This window comes from Thermobia domestica, chromosome 6 (assembly GCF_964235325.1).
Source record: "Thermobia domestica chromosome 6, izTheDome1.hap1.1, whole genome shotgun sequence".
NCBI lineage: Eukaryota > Metazoa > Arthropoda > Insecta > Zygentoma > Lepismatidae > Thermobia > Thermobia domestica.
Window position 1 is genome coordinate 124,170,681 of NC_137459.1, and position 17,645 is coordinate 124,188,325.

The window sequence follows — 17,645 nt, forward strand, 5'->3', positions numbered from 1 at the left end:
AACCGTTGCGAACTGCGGAATCGGGACTGTAGAAGAGACATCTAGTGACTGCGCTGAAGGTTAAATAACACAGAAGCACAGCAAATGGAGAATGGATGCCAGGGCCGGATTTTGAATCCTGCGAACTACGCGTTCGCAGGTGGTGTTGGGTGAAGAGGGCGTCAAACCGGAAAATGAATTTTATGTTTTAAACGTCAATATGTATTAGAAAAAATGTTGTGATGAAAAGTTTTACAAATAGCTTCAAATAAATATTGTACAGACAGATACACATAAGACATCAAAAGGACAATAAAATCGAATCTTTCCATGGTTGGCTGTAAAACATACCTTTACAATTGAAATGGACTCTAGAACGAATAATAAATCTATTTACTCTTAATCGATGTTCTAGAGCCCTGATCCTTGGATATATTTTGAGCCACACAAATAAACAAAATTAATATGGTACCAAAATGTCGATTATTATACCTTTTATGTTTGTTGTGATCTCTCTGATGTTATTTATATTATATCTTACAGTAACTCTGTTTCTATGTCGAGACTCAACCTATCGTCATGGTTACCAAAACAAACAATGGTTACATACACGAAAACATTGATTTTTAAAATATAATTATTTTTGTGTCTTCTTCTACCATAGAAATAGCTGACTAGTACATATTTAAAGAAATATCACATATTGCCCAGAAAAAGTTTAAAAGAATACAACATATCGTTGTATTATGGCGCCTCGAACTTACGGACTTTCTTTTATTTGTTTTACAATTAAAAGAAAAGGATCCTGGTCCGTTAGGATTTACATATTAATTATTTGTAATCTTCGGACATCCCTCGTATATAAAAATTACATTTCATAATACAATTCATATATCATATTTATTTTATATATCAATATTAATACGTTAATTTCATAATTAACTATATATATTTTCATATATTATAACGTCGATAAGGAATGTCAGAGTCCGTACTATAATCTTATTTTAAGTCCGTTCCGGGCCATAAAATGTTTAACAAAATTTAAATTACTACATTGGGCATGATGAAGGAGGATTTGACAAAGATGTATTTTATGAGTTATTCCAATTATCCTTTGGTTTGATACTTAAAAGACATTATATTATTTACTTTTTTTCTTTCGATTGACTTTACTATATCCCGAAGATTCACTACGGTTAATATTTAAACAAGAAATAATTATAATACAAATATATAAAAGAAATACAAAAGGCAAAGGTAAACATTGATAATATCGAGAACAAAATATAACACTAAGACATACATTAACAAGAATAGAGAAATTATCAGATTAAATACAAATTTTAAATATTAAATGTCATAAATTAAAATACAATAAATCAGGCCACATACGCCTTTTCTTAAATTGTCGGACCCATCTTCTCACCATTGAATCACTCATTGCATTTTCTCCGTAAATTTCGCAGATTTGTCGTTGAATGTCACTTGGTTTTACGTTCTTCGCATTCAGAGATTTAATTTCACAAGCGACGGATTTTTGATCAACGATGCCATTATAAACAATCACTACGAACGACACGCTAAACAGAGCGGTCTCAAAATAGCGTCATTTCGTTCTGCTTGGATCAGAGTAACTTGTACGCATGAACGGAACAGTGATTGTAGCGCTGCCAAGAAAAAAAATCGAGACGAAACTTATTTTACGAACTTCCTATCGTATGTGAGATCAACTATATCTCAAAAACGATTAAATGAAGTAGCTTTAATGGCCATTGAAAATGATATACTCAATGAAATGGATACGGATGAAATAATGAGATTTTTGCCAAATTGAAAGCGAGAAAATTTTTTTTTCATAAAATTAACTTTTCAGTAACAAACAAAACGAGAAATTAAACTAATTACCATAATCATATTGCTAGAAAGCATTTGGTCTAGGAATTAATTCGTGCGGTTTTTAATAAAAATTGAAGCTTTATTTCAAAAACAAAGTAAATGAATACGTTAACAAAAATATTGTCCATCGCTAGCCACTACTTTCTCCCATCTTTCAGGCAATTTACGGATTCCGTGTCGAAAGAATTCCTCATCTTTTGACGCAATCTAATCAAAGATCCATTTTTCGATATTTTCTGAAGAAGTGAACCGCTGTCCAATCAAATCGTTATTCATGCAATCGATCAAGTAGTAGTCAGACAGAGCAGTGTCTGGTGAATATCGCGGGTGGAGTAACACTTTCCATCCGACATTTTCCAAATAGGTTTTGACCGGTTTTGCGACATGTGGTCGAGCGTTATCATCTTGATAAATAAGTTTATTATGCCTGTTATTCCATTCTGGTCGTTTTCAGGCCAGAGCTTGCTTCAAACGCATTAATTGTTGTCGATAGCGGTGTCCATTAATAGTTTCACCAAGTTTCAGAAGTTCATAGTACACCACACGTTTCAAATCCCACCATATATACAGCATAACCTTTGCACAATGAATATCTCGTTTCGGTTGTGAAGGACCTGGTTCACCTTGCTTCACCCAGGCCTTTTTTCGTTTAGGATTCTCGTAATGAATCCACTTCTCATCACCAGTTACAATTCGATGCAAAAATCCCTTCCTTTTCTGTCTTTGAAGCAGCAATTCGCAAACGGTTTTTCTTCTTTCAACGTCTTTCTTTTCAATTCATGTGAAACCCAATAAGACATCTTTTGAATCATTCCTATGGCTTTGAGACGTTTGGAAACTGTTGTTTTCTCAACTCCAAATGCTTCTGCAAGTTCGTCCTGCGTTTGACACGAATCCTGATCAAGCAATGCTCTCAATTCTTCATCTTCAAATTCTTTTGGCTGTCCAAATTGCTTTTGGTCTTCCAAGCTGAAATCACCACCTTTAAACCGTGCAAACCACTTCTGACACGTTCGCTCAGCTAGAGCATGGTCACCAAACACTTCCACTAAAATATGATGACTTGCGGTAGTACTTTTCTTCATGTTAAAGCAATGAAGAATAACTCCCCGCAAAAACACTTTATCAGGCACAAAATGCGCCATTTTCAGTTGAAGAAAAAATGTTGTTGTTTCCGCTTCAAGCAACTGACATATACTAAACAAGATGCTCAATGACAGTAGTTTTCAACGCATGTTTGGATCAACGAAACTATGGGACAATAAGCTAGTTACGCCATCTTTTGTAAAACCGCACGAATTAATTCCTAGACCAAATACTATGTACGTAAATATGCTTTTAATGAAGTCTAAGATCATACCTCTTTGTCAAATTCAAAGCTGTATTAATGTTAGACTTGAAGCTCATGAGTTTTATTCTATTTAGACTTTTATGTTTCAAATGTACTTGTGAAAATAAATCTTAGGTATATATCTTAGTTGTGTCTTGTGCTTACTTAATTTTTTTAAAAAATGCTATTAATTATTAAAATTAGAGCTTTGCTCAGTATTCTTCAACAGTCAATTAGTTATAGTTTTGTCATTTTTCGTTAATATTCACAGCGAGACTACAGATATTGAAGAAATTTGCAATCGTAACAATTTTTGTCCATTGTAACTTTCTACTCTTTTATTATCATTTAGGTAGGGGTACCGAAATATTGTTTGCTTACCTTTAAGAAATGCCTAGAAGCGGCCCTGGTAGAGGCAGAAGAAAAACAGAGGGCAGGAAGCCGAAGACACAGAGGCAGGCGCTATTAGTAACATTGTATTGCTAAACAAACAGTATAAAAGTATACACTAAGAACTAGGTACCAATGTGCTGCTCAAGTATGCAAAAATTTGAACACATTTGCCCTGCTACTGCACTTTTCAATTTCTCCCTTATGCTCACTTGTGTACTTTCTTACAATTTTGTCTCTTTTCAGTGAAATCACACTATCACTTTATTCACACTATCGATTTTTGTTACTAGAGTCGGAACAATGGATTACAGTTTTTCGTCCCTTTCAGAACCGATGGTAAACTCCCATTGGGAATTGAACTCGGGTCTTCTGAGCCAAAACACGAAGTGATCGTGTAAAAGTGTAATAATTGTGAGCTCTATGTTACTAATGTCACGATAATTGTCGGATATCGACGGTGCATGCTTCTCCTACTGTACTATTCCGGCGTGGTGATGACGTAACGTTTTTTATGTTTATAAATTAATATTTCACTTACGCCTTCAGTGTATAGATAAACATATTTTAAAAAAAATGATCTTCGTTTCTAAAGTAGTACACACAGTTAGTACCACACATGACTATATAGATAGCTTACATGCCTTTTCCGCGAGAGCCTGGGTTTGATTCCTGGCAGGAGCTCATTTCGTTCGGGTTCTATGTTAAGCTGTAATTTCATGTCATATACTGCCTCACTACTGAAAGGAACGCTACGCTCAAATCAGATTTAAATTACTACATTTTTCCTGTAAATTTCCTACAAGCTAATATTGCATTAAATTCGGACCAGGGCAGGGTGAAGCAGAAGGAACACGCAAGGATTATATGAAGATTGTGATGCTCTACGTAGAAAAAGTTTAAAACAGTAGTTTCCAATTTTTTTTACCTAGTGCTCCCTTCAAGCCCTTCTCCATTCCGCCCAAATTGTCATACAGTACCGGTATGTGCTTTTTGTGCGATCCATGTGAATTACTGATTCACCATTAAAATCTTATATCTTCAATAATAATAATAATAATAATAATAATAATAATATAAATTGGAACTTAGATTATTTATTACAAACTGGAGTTAAAACATTTTGAATGAACTCTCGCGGCTGATCAGCCGAAGCGCCTCTTGTTCATTGTCACGTCTGCGTGTCGAATACCTTTAGTTCCTAAGTAAAGTCTTGACCCGTCTATGGGTGGGTCCCATAGTATTGAAGCTATGGACCTTTAAATTTCAATTCTTCATGTTTTTGGCAGCCTATAACTCCGAAAGGAAGCACTTTGTGCACGCAGGTTTGTCTATACTTTTAGTATTATCTTGGTGTCATTAATTACCTCCCAAACGTTGTCGGTGTTGTTTTGAAACACCCGATATATATATATATATAAATTTTATGTTTGTGTGTGTGTGTGTGTGAGAGAGAGAGAGAGAGAGGGTGTTTTTGTAAATAAATAATCTCAAGGAAACAACACTTTTCGCACTTGTAACAACAAAATCTATGGGAAGGGGGAAGAATGTATGTCCCAGAAAAATAGCTTACTCAAAGGTTTTTGACAAATGAAATAATTTTTCTCATTCTCTCTTTCCTTTTCGAGTCACCTAAAGGCGCGTGCGCATAAAGATTTGTCTCAACTTGTTTCCCCCGTCGCTTAACACTGAGAATCCCCGAAGGAGCCCGCCTTCCGGATGCAATTCATTGTTTCATGAGTCGCGAGTGGCCTTTCTTCTCGCCGCACTCTACTGATTACCGGTACTGCGACAACATGCTTATGGTTAACTGCCTTCTACATTCTTATTGCAAAAATGCACATACTGTCATATTTCTGTTGTTTAAAGACATATATACATTATCGTATGTCAATCAGTATTCCCAGCGAACTGTCCATTGCCAGCAATTTCCCAGTCCGTCAATTTCATGCAGCCTTTCAATACGGTTAGTTCAATAGTAAGTCTGCTTCATAAAGGAAACAAATCTTACATAACATATTTTTCGGATGTCATTTTAGGACCACCCTCTTTTGGACTCTGTAGCCCCGCCATTTTCCCGTCTCCATAAAGCTGCTAATGCTAGTCTATTATACTTTCAGTAGATTGTATTCAACACACACTACAATGGTATTCTTTCAAGGGAGTTTCAATTTATAACCGAGAAACATTCCACTAATCTTTGCGGCTGTTGCCGACTGGCCATCTTCTTTATTACTAGTCCTGCTGCCACTTTCCCGAGTCGGAAAATGCGCTCATATCTACCATTCCCCGCCCGTTGGTTCACTTTTTACTTTCATACAAAAACCTTTCGACTTATTCTACATTCCAATGCATTTGTTTCAATAGAAGTCCGTTTGTTGAGGGAGATATTGTAAATCACTTTCTGAACTGATTCCTAGCAGTACACTGTCAGACCATCGCTGGGTCCACTCCTTTCTTTCCGCCACCGGCCCTTTTCCGACACAACGTCCTTCTCCGATTATAAACTCACATATGCTATTAATAAAATTGCGTCTTTACAGCAGGCGATTTTCCCTGATAGTTTCAAATTTCATATCATTTTCAGAGATCATACAGTCATTTTCATTTTCATCGTAGGAGATGGCCCGCTTCCAACCCTCGACGTTTTACCGTTGAGAGTGGCATTTGGTCATGCGCTGCGCCTTTTCCACCTCTACTTCAGAAAATCTACGTGGTCATTGGACAGCCTAAAATTCATATTTTAAAGCGAAAATCAAAATTCAACTTGCCTTTCTTTTCTTTTAGTCAACTAGTTTTCATTTTCGCGTCTTCTTTTTCCGGCTTTCGGCACGGTTACTTTCGTAGCATATTTTCCGCGAGTCGGGCAGTCGCGGGTGGCCCTGTCGGCGGCAATGACCCAATGAGAACATTCATGTTTCATCTTGTTTGTACATGTTCCAACAATGAAGGAAGAAGATACCAACTCAGTAAATTCAAGATCGTGCATGTTACATTCAGATAAATTAATCATCATTAATTTATATGTTAAACATACATTTCCACTTTGCAAATACGATAACAATGTACCATTATCTGATTTTAATTTTTCAGTACAGCGTCCTGGTAAACTCACTTTTTGTCCTTTTTCAAATATCACACACGCCTTCCTTTCATATATCGTAGTAACTATCTCACAGTTTACAATGTGAAATGGTACGCCCATCACTAAATCATATATCTTTGTAAAGTGTTCCAATGATGGTATATTAAGCTTCTTCCAATGATGGTATATCCTCTCATCCGCTACTTTTCATCACTTAATCCTACTACATCAGGACAATCCATGCAACATCGTACTTTCTGCTTCCCTTACTTTCATTCCCCACTCCCTATGCAAGTCGATCCCACATACATCATGTGACCGAATACTTTCGCCAAAAGAGTGACTTTAAGCAAAAATACCCATCATATGCTACGACCATTCATTCCGCTTAGTAACTACCAAATTTCACGTGGGAACTCAAGATCAAATTTAATGAAGCTCAGGCCAAAAATTGTCTTTAAAAACTACCCATCTAACATTATGATACATCGCCCAGGGCAGTACATATTTTAATACATTTTCACTAGGTGACATTGAAATTAAAAACAACTTGCATCATGATATAATGTATCAAATTAAAAGTCTCGTAAAACCCCGTTATACACTAACATTTTGTGTCACACATTCAAGTCGCATCGCCTAGAAGGAACATGTGAACCGTGAATGTCATACTTAGTAACACACTTTCTGTAATACTGTACATTTTATAAAGTATGCATTAGAAGACACGGAAAATATGGTGGATTTAAGCATCGTCAACGATACGCTATCTAACCCTGATCCTTTTAACACTCTATCAAAATCTTAATCTAAACATGACCAACGATATAAAGTACCGAAAGTAGTCAGGACGTAGAAAACAAATGCTGAAAGAGAAATAATGATTAGAACAATGGTTCGCACAAAAAATGCCAAATAAAAATTTCGAAATAACATATAATACAACACTGATTTTTTCTACATAGTATACATATTGTTCTTTTATACTTTGATCGCATAATAAAGTTTTGAATTCACTCTTTAATATATCAGATACACATAGTTTTGCATTTTCCGTAAGAAAATATACAAAGCCTTTTGCATACAACACAAATGTAACAAGTATAAAGCAGAATTAAAGTAAGTAAATAAAGCAAAAGATTCATTAAGTAAAATATACATTATTATTTTATGAATTTACTGCAGGTACTGAACTTGTATATACTTATGACAGGGGTGCCCACAAAGGGGAGCTATGACGCAAACTGCGTCATTGAAATATTTGGGGGAGTTAAAAATCTATATAAATATGTTTGAGGGGGTGTAAAAATTAATCGAAATATCTAATTTCTTTTATTCATGGTAAACAGTGAACAAATACGTGTAACTTAGAAAAATTCTATGCAGATATCAGAGTAACATCAATTAGTACTTACAAAATGAGATTAGTAGTATAGACTGCAAACTTCCAGAAAAGTGTTGCTAACCCCCTATGATAAAAATGATCTGTTTATTAATTTTTTATAAATTTTATCCTATTTTGTGGTACAATTTATGGTGATTTTATGATAATTTTATACAGTATTTGCTGATTTTTCATATTTCTAGTGATTTTTAATGTTATCATCCAACAAAATTATTGTAAAATATTTTTGGTAATATATTTGAAATCTAAGTTGGAAACACTTGATGGAAACACACAAATGGTTGAGAATATAAACTTATCATCCTTCTTAAGACTCTTAAGAAACTTGTTCCATCCCTTTTCTTGTCCTTCCCTGAAGCGGTGAAGAGCAGGTGAATGAAGTTGAAGGAACAAGCTGGAAAGGGTGGGAGGAAGGAGACACAGGTGCATGAAAGAATGCTAGGAATTCGTTTGTTCAAGGAGTAGGGGATAGACGTAGACATCGTAGTGGTTTTTCCAGTTTTTGAGACATCTGGCGCCAAGGCAAGGTCATTTGACAATAGGTCTTTGTAAACATGAATGTTGTTTATTCTTGAGTACACATGTACACGTGTACGAACAATGGATGCCGCAGATGTGTGTATATGTAATAAATTAGGGTCATTGACATGGCGGCTTCCTTTATCCTCTGAGACAGGAATCTCGTTGGAGTGACTACGTGACTGGATGCATGTACGCAGGAGGAAATTGTTTAGGGAGCGTAGCTGTATGTTAATTTCTATTCAGGACAGGAATGTCATTGGAATGACTACGTGACTGGATGCACGTACACAAGGGTTGAATGTTTTGATAGGTGAAATTTCTTAAAATAGGGCGAAATGATAAAATATTTAAATCATTGTAGGGAGTGTGGGATTGCTTCTTAACATCTAGTTGGTCCTTGTTGTGTGCTAGTATTGGTTATTGATATTTTTATTGATAGGTAGATAAAATATTCATATTATGTCTAGAGAACATATTGATAGAATAGAGGAAGAAAATCTAATCAATTATGTTAATTTGTATTAATTTATGTTTAAATTTGCATGAATTATAAGCAGTTTTTGGTTCTTAGGAGATAGGAGAATATAGCCTGGTAAGAGGTAGTTATTTCTGTTTTAACTTGTTTGAGCTTCGAGGCAGGAGGTGGAGCTTGTTAACTTGTATAGAAAGACTTCGGCAAATGAAAAACCAGAGTTCGAGAATGGATTTACAACTTTTTATTCCACCCAGAAACTTGTAGAAACCAACAATAAAAGGAAAGAGGAGGGACTAGGCAAGAACGAAGAACGAATGATAATTTGATTCCCATTGCTTGAAGGAGGTCCTTTACGGCTTAAAGATCCCTTTTTAATTGGCCTGTCCCCTGTCAACCAGCTTGTTTTATGATCCTGCCACCCGAGGTTAAGGAAGATCGACCCTTCTTTACCTGAGTTTATTTTTATTGCAGGGTGCAATAAACTCGTTACCTGCCTTTAGGTTTATTAGGGATGCAATAAAGTCTTTACCTGACCAGTCTTCCTTTTTTCTTTGCAGCCAAACAAGATTTCTTTAAAATATTTTTGCATAAATTAGATTAATTAATTAATCATTAATATTAATTAGCTGGTAATGAAAGGGTTAGAAAGAATGATTTTTTCGTATTTAGCGTTTATTTAGGGCTATATTATGATATGTATCGTATAGACTAGTATATATTGTACATCCATATAGCAGATATTGTGGGAGGAAACGAACACAACTCTAAGAAAAGTATCTTATACACTTATACGACCTTTTCACTGAATGATATGAATTTTATCGAACTTTTATTGATGTTTGGGTGTACGAAACACAGTTTAATCACAAATTACGTATGTATATAAGTACATTTTCTCAATAGATGTATGTATACGTGTTTTGGCTGGTATGTGGACAGGAATATATGTGAATGCATATTATGTTTTGTACGCATGTAAGTGTTTTATCATCACCTTTAATGCAATGTGTGGTTGCATAACTTCTTTGGTGGTATGCTAGGTTGCATAACTTACTCCTTTGTGTTGTAGCCTTATATATGATGACTCTATGCATGTAACGTTAGCTTCAACGTAATGTAGGGTTGCATAACTTTTTTCTTTGGTGGTATGTTAGGTTGCATAACTTACACCTTTTGATTTGTATTATAGACTTATATATAGCGACTCTTTACGTATGTAAGTGTTTTAACTTTGCCTTTAACGTAATGTTGGGTTCCCTAACGTCTTCTATGAGTATAATGGTGGATGCATTGCTTCTACCTTATCGATTGTAGTGTAGACCTATATTGGGACTCATTATACATGTAACCGTGCCTTGACTGGATTGTTAGGTTTCTTATGATTCTAATGCTGGCTTGCATAACCTTAACTTTTGTTTGTATTGTATGGTTATATATTGTGGTGCTTGACGTATGTAGCTGATTTAACCATGTCTTAAATGTATTGTTGAGATATATATTGAGACTTTTACGTATGTAAGTGTTAGTTATGTTCTAGTTGTATTTAAGCACATGTGATACAATTTTTAATTGAAGTTTTAACTGACGTCTAATTTACAAGTAATTTATTTCTATGTACTTGTAGAAGACATTATGACATCATCAGGGTTTGCAGCATATGCTGATTTATCGTAGGGTGTCAAATAACTTTATATGAATAATATGTATTCCTTTTTATCTTATATAGAATACCATATTTAGTTATAAGATACCAATATTTTGTATAAAGGTTTGAGCACCACAAAGTATTATTAAACCATGTAAAAGTGATCGGTAAATACTTGATATGACGCAGTATATGTATTCTTCCTTTATCTTATACAGAATACACATACTTATTGATATGATATCAATTATTGAACGTCATTTGAAATAAAAGATGTAATTGAAATTTTGTTGTTTATTAGCATTAATTCTTGTTCTACAGTGGTACGCTATGTTATTGATTACAGATATTATTTACATATATTTAGGTGTTTGATATATTTATAAGTATTCAATATAATAAATAATTATGTATTTACAATTGTGATTTTTTAAATTGTATATTTCCTATAATTGTTTTTATTAGCGTATTTACAATATTGATATTTTTAATTGTATATTTTCAATATTGATGTTTTCATTCATATACTTACATTATTTACAATAACAATATTTGCAATATACTATTTACATATTTATAATATTTATATATTTACATTATTTACAATATAGCCTACTATTTACATATTTATAATATTTACAATATTTACATGTTTACATTATTTACAATAACAATATACTATTTACATATTCACATATATACACGTAGGGAAGTGTCAATTGACGAGTAATGTGAAAATATTTGTGAAATTTGTCTCTGTCCGAGAATATCATGACTATGTCTCTATGTTAGGACATATTTAACATAATATACATATACACAAATATTTATCGAACACTTATACCAATAATACCAATCATTCGACACGCATAATACTTTGATACCCGTACGGTAATGTTCTAAAGTCGGTGATACTGTGAGGATCATGTCGTCGTCTTTTATTGTTAATCTTTTGATGTGTCTTAGTTTCAGACCTGGACACAATGACAAACTCCAGCTTTCGAACGATTCTCCCTGGATTGTTTAACTGTTTTTTTGTCAACTTTATCGCGAAATAGATTATAAAAATGATCAAAATTAATTTCTTGGCGCGTACGATCATTTAAAGTTATTCCCTTAATTATAAGTACATAATCTACTTTGTCCGTCTCAACATCTTTTAAATGGTACGCGTAATTCTTTGGCCCTAATCCTATAAATGCATTAATTCCCCACCCTTCGGGAACTTTGTTAGTTAGTTCACCCAGGTAGGAACCCAAAGAAAGCGGAGGTTTTTCATTACGTGGCTGTACAAACATAATACTATCGGTGTCGCAGTACGACACACGGTCAGGCCCTACTGTTGTCAATAATTCATAAAGTTTTAGACGAGCACACGAGGTGATGAACGCGGCAAGGACAACATTTGAGAACTTGCATGCTTTGTTTTTGTTCTCAATGTTTTTATACGTTACAATGAGATGCTGCTCTCCAATAGGTAATACAGTTTGCAACTCGTATTGTGGTGCCCATAGATAAGTCAATTTTTTTCTGGAGTATCGACAATCACCGATTGCGATAAATCCGTTCGCTGTCCCCATTTTCCATACAATGAATTGAGGAATATTTTAGAAATATACCTCAATCCCGGATTCTTATTATAATTATATTATTATAATATTATTATATTATTATAATTTAATTTAATGTCTTCATGAGCATAATCTGCAATATATTTCTTTTGTCTTCTTCGCTTTTGCAAGAAGCAGGAAATCCCGAAGATTCCTGCTTGGTTTGAAGAAAGGAATTTACATAGTCTTCAAACAGACCGTCTGAATCCCTTTCTTCAGGGTCCATGAGTTTGAATTCCCAGATTTCAATTACTTGCAGAATTTTCTATCTGAGCTGTAAAGCTACATGAAGTTCAGGGGTACAGTACGTGGCCATTAAGACACGCTCGGAATCGCTATGCACGCAATTGTCAATACTTTTTTTTCCATACACGTACGGCACAACCCAAACAAAAGATGATCATTGCACGCATATGGTAACACTGGAAAATACCTATCTTTTGGGGGCAAGACAGTGCATTTTACTAACCCATGGATACTTTCCACTTCTGGAAAGTCCGGCCCCTTGTATATTTTTGGGTTACCTACAGGCATTGGTTTACGTGCCATTACCCAAGGGTATAACGATGTTACATCGTAATCTTTGCTGGTACATTTGTACAAAGCATTAAAATATTTGGTACGACCACCATGAAAACTATCCTTGGGTATTAGGTGATCAACAATATCCTTACAGTGAGTTTGAATAAACTCCTGCATGGACTTATCAGTCTTCACCCAATGATCCCATTCGCATTCCAACATTTGAACATTAAGATTTATTTTTTTCAAGAATACTATTTTTGTGGTGGTTTTTTCATACCGGTCTTGTAAGGATGTACCTTGCTTAGAGGTGGAATCCACGGACACGTGTCGAAATGTAGGATAGCAGGTTAAATACCCGTGGAAAAAACACCCATGAAATTCGAAAACTGTATTCGTTCGAGGTTCAAACCCATCGACCTTATACCTCTCAAATCGCTTTTCCAAGCCATTCCCGGAATGCTGGATTTCATTACCCCTGATACGTTCTAAGTACCGTAACCAGCACATTGCCTTCAGGCTTTGTCGGTCACGATGGTCGAACCCATAGGGTGGAATAATTGGAATAATTTCTTTAGGCAAATATAATGTACGATAGGTCAGAATGGCCGAACTAGCAATAGTAGGCGCGACGATAAAACATTGAATCCCATTCGTTTTTTCCTCAATTAAGTTTGAAAATTTAATTACAACCTTTGCTAAAATTTTGACATCATTTCGACAATACGCCACCATCTCATTTTGGAGATCATACTCCTCGCCACTAGCAGCACGTTTTTGGTGCCAGGCGATTTGTTGTTGTCTTCCATCCGTGCTTCGCGAGTCAGGACCAAAATATTCAATAGCGGGAACCGGACCTACATAATTTTGAGTTTCCAAACGGTTAAATAAATATGGGAAATCTCCCTTCTTCAAATTTCCTGATAGACCTAAAGTTTTAGGGAGTTTTGATAATTTAACTCCCATATACAAATACGTGTCACGGAAGGAAATTCTTTTTCCTAAACACATTTCAATAATTTTTGCCCTGTCATTATTACTTCAGGTGTATGATGATGGGTCATTATCAAAGTTTTAGCACAGAACTGCATATCATAATTACTTCCAATATGGGAAAGTACAACGATTCTTTTAAACATTGGTCGGGTTATTAATACATAATTAACAAATCCATCAACGTCCTGGAAATCAAACAAACGGAATCCATTTTTATCTCTGCATATAAAGCAAGGATCACCCAACTTTGTGTCCTTTACTTGTAACAGGCATGAATACAATTGACGAAATTCACGTAATGTTCTTGTTCTCCCTGTTCACTTTTAGGAAGTAACATCGTTTCTACATCAAAGATTATGTACAAAAAGGCCTCTACATTTTGCAAACTAGCAGCCTGAACAAAACAAATGTGGTCATTGTTCACATACGTATAACACGTTTTACAATAATGTTCACCCCATTCGTGTTCAGACTTACGGCCTCGCATGTCAACCATATCACCACATTGGACACAAATTCTTTTTGTTTCGCATAAAGTCTTCCCGCGAGCAATCACCGTTTTATGATTGGTAAAACATTCTTCTAAAGAAAACCGTTTGCGACAATCAGTACATTCGCGTTTAATATTATTATCATCGGAAACATCGTGATACTTCTCGCACATCCTACATTTGAAGTTACACTTATGGTCATTCGTATGAAATATCCTTCCAAACAATATTGACAATACCTATGTTTGTTCAATAGAGTTCTAATGTTAGTAATTAATTCATAGTGCCCTTCAGTATACAAAATCAAAATTATCTTTGCTGCATGTATTCCCGGATAAATTACAGTGTAGTCTCGATTCGAAAGATTCTTCTTGCAAATGGCAATTTGGTAATGAGGCGTTAGCTTATTTTGAAACTTTTTCGCATCATCAATAGTACATCCATTACGGATTTCTATGTCAACTTTAGCATTGATACACAAATCCTTTGCTTATTTCAACAATCGTCTAGGATGATTTTTCAATTCGTACATTTGAGTCCGCCGGCGATCAGCTTTGGCCTTCCCAAGCACAACGCTCTTGGGAAGACAATACACATCCTTTTCCATCGGGATAGTACACTGTTCCAGATGTGTTACAAGACTGCTATATTTTGCTGAACCTATAGTTCGACAACTACCTTTACGTGAATCAACAATATGAATTTTGAAAGTTACTTTGTCCCCAAATAAATAATTTTCGTTACTATTTAAAACAATCAATACTCTGAAACAAAACCTCAGGGCTTAATTGCGACTTTTGAGGCCATGATATGTATATTTTCTTCTTGATTCTAGTAGCAGAACTTTCTATTGTCATGCCAACATACATGTGATCGTCGACCTCGTTTAACGTATGCTCTTTTACAAATTCAAATAAAGAATGAATATATTTTTCCGGGTCATAAATTCCATTGCTGCGCACACGATCAATGGTAACTTCCTTTCCTGTTAGTCCAAAATAAGTATAACGTTTGGTTGTACTATTAACAATACGAAAATAGTCGTCCGTTCCAGCACCATATATTACAGGTTCTGTTGTATAATTATTGCTACGTTCAGGAAGAATACCGAGGAACTCATTTGACTCATCTGCAGTTAAACCGGATGTTTTCCCTAAAGACACAAGTTTCATGAACTTTTCACGAGCTAAATTCCTCATATTATCTTGGCGAAAGAAGCCTACATGATATAAATTAATAATATCTTCTGCAGACTTACATTTCTTCAAAACAACATGAGGATTACAGCCAAAATGCATGAACAACGCTTGCAATAGGTTGGAATAAGCTTCATTGCATACCCTCGCACCCATAGCACGGCATTGCGACAACACTTCCCACGTAAATAAAACATCGTTTGGATTTCTGTATCCACGCGCTTCTTGCGCTGCTAGCATGGTACAAATCACATTACAGTCCTCCATTGTATCACTGTTTAAGTAAAATAAGCACGTTTAGTTTTCAAATACTGTTTGTTAGAACACTATAATTAAATTAACTCTTAATTTATCAAAGATACACTTAAAAATTCTTGAAATCACAATGTCACCAAGGTTTACCTTCTCTTGAAAATGATAATGTCCCGTAACTTTTACAGTCTACCGACGATTCAGCTGAAAGTTTATCGGCAATTTCACTAATACTTTACGGTAAATATAATGATAAAATTCCTGTAACTCTTTTTCAATTCACCACAGATGATCTTCTAAGATTATTGGTAAATACTTAACTACTTTCCAGTAATTGTAATTTACAATCTAGTGTAATAAATTTTTCTTCAAGTTACTAGCTCACGCTACGTAAAACCAGGGAACGTCTTCAGCATACAACTTCTTTTATACTGACTGACTGCGCAATTTTATCTCTCTTATATACATGCAGACTATTACAATTCCAAGAATTCTATCCAATTCCAAGAATTCCATACGAAGATTATCAAACTTTGCCAAACTTTGTCGAAGTTCCCGAAAATGGCAAAGTATTGTAACTTTTTCAATACAAAGATGATGTAGTTAAAAAGTCTATTGGCAAATCCTGCAGTCCTTTCCGATAACACATCTATTGAGAAAATGTACTTATATACATACGTAATTTGTGATTAAACTGTTTCGTACACCCAAACATCAATAAAAGTTCGATAAAATCTATATCATTCAGTGAAAAGGTCGTATAAGTGTATAAGATACTTTTCTTAGAGTTGTGTTCATTTCCTCGCACAATATCTGCTATATGGATGTACAATATATACTAGTCTATACGATACATATAATATAGCCCTAAATAAACGCTAAATACGAAAAAATCATTCTTTCTAACCCTTTCATTACCAAGCAATTAATATTAATGATTAATTAATTTATTAATCTAATTTATGCAAAAATATTTTAAAGAAATCTTGTTTGGCTGCAAAGAAAGAAAAAAGACTCTGGTCAGGTAAAGACTTTATTGCACCCCTAATAAATCTAAAGGCAGGTAACGAGTTTATTGCACCCTGCAATAAAAATAAACTCAGGTAAAGAAGGGTCGATCTTCCTTAACCTCGGGCGGCAGGATCATAAAACAAGCTGGTTGACAGGGGACAGGCCAATTAAAAAGGGATCTTTAAGCCGTAAAGGACCTCCTTCAAGCAATGGGAATCAAATTATCATTCGTTCCTCGTTCTTGCCTAGTCCCTCCTCTTTCCTTTTATTATTGGTTTCTACAAGTTTCTGGGTGGAATAAAAAGTTGTAAATCCATTCTCGAACTCTGGTTTTTCATTTGCCGAAGTCTTTCTATACAAGTTAACAAGCTCCACCTCCTGCCTCGAAGCTCAAACAAGTTAAAACAGAAATAACTACCTCTTACCAGGCTATATTCTCCTATCTCCTAAGAACCAAAAACTGCTTATAATTCATGCAAATTTAAACATAAATTAATACAAATTAACATAATTGATTAGATTTTCTTCTTCTATTCTATCAATATGTTCTCTAGACATAATATGAATATTTTATCTACCTATCAATAAAATATCAATAACCAATACTAGCACACAACAAGGACCAACTAGATGTTAAGAAGCAATCCCACACTCCCTACAACGATTTAAATATTTTATCATTTCGCCCTATTTTAAGAGATTTCACCTATCAAAACATTCAACCCTTGTGTACGTGCATCCAGTCACGTAGTCATTTCAACGACATTCCTGTCCTGAATAGAAAAATTAACATATAGCCACGCTCCCTAAACAATTTCCTCCTGCGTACATGCATCC